Source organism: Microtus ochrogaster, unplaced genomic scaffold (assembly GCF_000317375.1).
Source record: "Microtus ochrogaster isolate Prairie Vole_2 unplaced genomic scaffold, MicOch1.0 UNK19, whole genome shotgun sequence".
Classification (NCBI taxonomy): Eukaryota; Metazoa; Chordata; class Mammalia; order Rodentia; family Cricetidae; genus Microtus; species Microtus ochrogaster.
The window spans coordinates 2,131,271-2,136,707 of NW_004949117.1; positions in this window are offsets into that span (position 1 = coordinate 2,131,271).

Genomic DNA, 5,437 nt, shown 5'->3' on the forward strand with positions numbered 1-5,437 from the left:
CTCTCTCTCTCTCCCCCCCCCCTCTCTTTCTCTTTTCCTTTTGAGTTTTATGTAAAAATCTAGAGGAGTCTTTTTCTGCTGTTTTTTCATGAAAGAAAACATTCCCTTTGCAGCTCGGAATTAAAAAAATGTGACCAATGGGCTTGTTTTCCCTTTCCTTCTTCTGAAACCAAGAAACATATTTTTCTTTCTGCACTGAGACCATCACTGAACTATCAGATAACCAGTTGAGTCCCGAAACCAAGATATTTATAGTCTGTAAATATTTTTATGGTGGCGGTGGTGGGGGGGGCGTTCTCGCCTATATACACAGAGTACCCTATTATTTTTATTTTTTAATATTTAAAAGTAAAGTAATTTTTTCCCCTGCAGTGGTGACAAAGCAGTTTAAATCTTTGCTGGGAAGAGTCAAGCTGATTTTTTTTTAAATCACATTTTAGAATGATTGTAGATTTACAAATTATGCAGATTATGGGTTTTTATGATCTGTTTAATGTACCACAGGGGTATTAAGAAATACACTGGTTTATAAAGGTGGACAAAATTGTTTTTCAAAATTGCCGTAGTCACTTGTAGTTTAGAACATTTGGTCTCAAGAACAAAGTAATTCTGAAACAAAAGAAATACAGAATGCTTCTGTTTGTTTGTGGCCTGGATCACGCATGCTGTCAGCCAAAGCAAGTCACACGGCTGAGGCTGATGTCACTATGGAAGGGAAGCGTATTTGTCCCAAGTGAAGTTACTGTAAGTTCCATGATAATGGATAAGGTAAGTACCTCACATGAAAGAGCAGACAAATGAGTTAGTTCACGGTGACTTGACCAGGATGATCAAGGGAACATCTGTTCTTCAGTATAGTGTGTTCTGGTCTCTCTCCTACTTTTATGGTTTCAGTTGTCCTCTTATTAAATAGTATGAACTCACAATATAGTTTTTTGATTTTTTATTGATTTTTATTGAGCTCTACGTTTTTCTCTGCTCCCCTCCCTTCCTCTCCCCTCCCCGCTTCAACCCTCCCCCAAGGTCCCCATGCTCCCAGTTTACTCAGGAAATCTTGTCTTTTTCTACTTTCTACTTTTCATGTAGATTAGCTCTATGTAAGTCTCTCTTAGTGTCCGTATTGTTGTCTAAGTTTTCTGAGATTGTGGTTCGTAGGCTGTTTTTCTTTGCTTTATGTTTAAAAACCACTTATGAGTGAGTACATGTAATAACTGTCTTTCTGTGTCTGGGTTACCTCACTCAAAATAATGTTTTCTAGCTCCATCCATTTTCCTGCAAAATTCAAGACGTCGTTATTTTTTTCTGCTGTGTAGTACTCCGTTGTGTAAATGTGCCACATTTTCCTTATCTATTCTTCGATAGAGGGGCATTTAGGTTTTTTCCAGATTCTGGCTATGACAAACAAAGCTGATATGAACATAGTTGAGCACATGTCCTTGTGGCACAATTGAGCATCCTTTAGATATATACCCAAAAGTGGCATTACTGGGTCTTGAGAAGGTTGTTTTCTAATTTTCTGAGAAATCACCACACTGACATCCAAAGGGGTTGTACCAGCTTGCATTCCCACCAGCAATGCGGAAGTGTTCTCTTTTCCCTACAACCTCTCCAGCATAAGGTGTCATTAGTATTTATGATCTTGGCCATTCTTACAGGTGTAAGATGGAATGTCAGAGTTGTTTTGATTTGCATTTTTCTGATGATGTTGAACTTTTCCTTAAGTGTCTTTCACCTGCTTTGATTCCTCTGTTGAGAGTTCTCTGTTTAGGTCTGTACTCCATTTTTTTTATTGGATTTTTTATTTTTGGTGTCCAATTTCTTGAGTTCTTTGTATATTTGGAGATTAGACCTCTGTCTGATGTTGGGTTAGTGAACAATATAGTTTTAATATTTATTATTTGTGTAATCACAAAAATAAAAGAGACAAGAGTCTAAAAGACTCAACACAGCCTATGAATAAAAACATAAACCCTCAAGTATTGTTTGGTTTTCTCAAAATTTTTTATTCTTTTTCTTCTGTGAATTCCGAATTTTATTTTTTCTAGAAATATTTGCTCTTATTTTCCTTCTTTTTCTTATCATCTTGCTATACATTTTCCCAATTTCTTCAATCCCTTGTTCTATTCATATGACTTTATCTACTTGACATGTCTAGGATATTCAGCTAAAACATGGTTCTCAATTTATAAAATAAGAAAGTTCTATTAGGTTGTCTTAAGGTCCTTTTAGTTCTGAAACCTTATAATTATTTGTTTCCAAAACAACTCAGGTTTTTAAAAGACACAAGGATAGACAATGTGTGCAGCAAAACAAAGTGAAGTGTTTAGTTTATTTATTTTGGTTTTGTGAGACAAGGCCACTCTACAGAATCCTGCCTATCCTGGAACTCAGGATGTACACCAGGCTGGTCTTGAATTCACAGAGATCCCCTTGCTGGGATTGAAGACATCACATGTCCAGCTGAAAAATGAAATGTTTGCCACACTAGGAATGATAATTGGCAAAGTATTATGGAAATGTAGTAAAATATTATTTAGCAATCAATCAGACCTATTATCTCAATTTTTATGATTTTCTGCTTTTAAATTTTCATTCTCACTTTCAATAGACTCTTTCTGTTATTCTTATCTTTTGGTTCCTAGTTCAGGCTCTGGATATACCAGGGCTATTTTGTTTTCAAAGTACATACAAAAAAAAAAAACCAATTCAAGTCTACCAAAGGAGGAAAAGGGAAGGTGCAACAGTCTATAAACATTTGTCTTTCTACCCACAGATAAGTGTAGCCATCATCCCTCATCAAGGAAACTTCTCTTTGCAACAGGGAGAGACCATTACATAGCATAACAACCAGTCAACATGCAGAGCTGTGAAACCCAATCTCACTTTATACATCTACAAAATCCTTCCATACCCAAGGCTCAGGGAGCATTATAGAAGAGGGGGTGTAAGGATTTTAAGAGCTGGAGGGACAGTGGACTTTGCTTTGAGATTTTTGTCTCCTAGTAACATCAGAAGCTCTACTTGTAAAATCTGTGGCAAGACAGGCTCGAGCACTGCTGTCTCCCGTCACCTGTGGTTGGCTTATTGAAGTTTCAGTTACCAGACGCCTAATAGAATTGGAATGTATTAAATAGAAAATCCCCAAAACAGTTTATAAGTTCGTAAATTCTGAACACCGGTGTGCTGTTCTGAATAGAATGACAGCGTCTTCGACCATCCAGTTCTGTCCTTGCCTAGGGTATCACCTGTTCTTTACTTCCCGCAGTGTGGGTCCAGGCCACGGTACATGCACGACCCTCACTGTTCACTCATCTTCTGACTTAGGCATATCGACTATCTGTGTATCACTAGCTCTCGTTCAAGTAATACCTGTATAGTAGGCTTGTATCCAAGAGCAGTGATGCTGTCTGTCTGAAAATCTCAAGCAGAAAAAAATATCCTCACAGGTTTATATGCACAGGTGTGGTCATTGTCTATGCAGGTTTTGGTATTACCCATTGTTTTGGGTATTTCCTGTGAGAAGTGGAACACAGCCCCCTGAAGGTCAGGAGAAACTACTGTGTTTCAGAGTTATCACCCCAAATCTGTCTGTATTTGCTGGCTGTTATAACTAGCAAGCCATGACTCCAATACAGTCACCTGATTTGAAACCTGTGGTATATCAACTTCAGTGTCTCGATTTCTTCTGTGGTTTGGGAAAGTTCTACTTCCATAATTTATCCTTCCTCCAGAGTCAGTCACAGTGAGCAAGGGAAAGGAATGTTCCCACTGGTTGGGATGGGATCAGCTTACCACTCAACAGCCTGAGAGAAGGGAATCCTTGCTTACAAACAGCCTAGGACTGTTGACAGTGGTGATGTTATTATTTGTGGTGTTGGTGTACAATCTCAGATCTTTATGTTCTCTAAACAAGCATACTCTTGCTGAGATATATCTACAGAGAGAATTTCTTCTGAAATTTAATACAAGGCAAATATGCTGACTCCCTCTATTCTTATTTAACACAGTGTCTTATCATTGGAGTAGCCAAACACTTTATGATTGGATTAAATCCCACTTAAAAAAATGGAACTCATGCCTGGTACTGTTATCTGGGCCAAAAACTTCTAGCTGGCTTAATGATAGGCCTAAGTGGGGAGAGCCTAATAATATTATTCTGCTAAGGGGACACAGTAAGTTTCTCTGTGCTTTTATTTTTGTACTCATATATCAGGGAAAGTTTGTGTTGGAGAAGATGGTGATTGATATAGTGACCTATAGCTGGTCAAATGCACAGAATAAGACTCAATGGGGGCTAAGCTTTAGTTGGGACATCTGCATCACATGCATTATATATGCATATATATGTGAAATTCTTAAGTAACAAAAGGAAAAAGAAAACAGTTAATAGAGTCCCCACAGCAATCTACAAATTCAATGTGACCTCCAATTCCAGACATTATTCATAGAAATAGAGAAAATAATCCCCAAATTCATATGAAAGCATAAAAGACTCCTAAGAGACAATGCAATTCTAAGCAGAAAAGTGATATTGGAGGCATCATAACATCCAATCTTAAATTACAGAGCCATAATACCAAAAACAAACATGAAGAACAATGGACAAGAGGATCCAGAAATTTAGCCACACAGTTCCAGATGCATAACTTCTGAAAACAGGGTTGTAAAAATGTCCAGAGAAATAAAGACAAACTATTTGAAAAAAAAAAGTAGTTCTGGGGAAAGCTAGAATTCAACATATAGAAGAATGACGCTAGATTCATATCTTTTGCTCTGGACAAAAATCAATTAAAGATGGATCAAAGTCTTTAATGTAGAAACCTGGAACTTTAAAATGTTAGAACAAAACCACACAGAAAAGATTTCAAGATGTGGGTATAGTTAGGAACTTTCCAGTGTACCACAGGAAGTCATCTTGGGGATCAAAAAATGATACATGAAAGTAAAGCCTTCTGCAAATCAAAGGAAGCATGCTACTGCATGGAGAGATGGTGCTCAGAGTGGGGGAAACACCCACCAACTACACATATGTTAGGAATAATATCCGGGCTATGTAAATAACAACACAATAGTAAACACTAGAAAAAGCAAACCTTAGAATCAATATAATAGGCTGTTGACAGAGGTCAGTTCCAAATAAACACACAGAGTCCTACATTAATTATGAACTGGTTGGCCTATTAGCTCAGGCTTCTTATTAACTCTTATAACTTGCATCTTAACTCATAATTCTTGTCTGTGTTAGCTTGGCACATGGCTTGGTACCTTTATCAGCAAGGTGTAGTAATAGGAGCAGTGGGCTGTGTCCCACCACCCAGCTAGCTTTACCCGAAATAATTACACGGACACTGTATTCATTTAATCACTGCTTGGCCATTTCTATCTAGCCTTTCCTCAGCTAACTCTCACACCTGGACTAGCCCATCTCTAATAATCT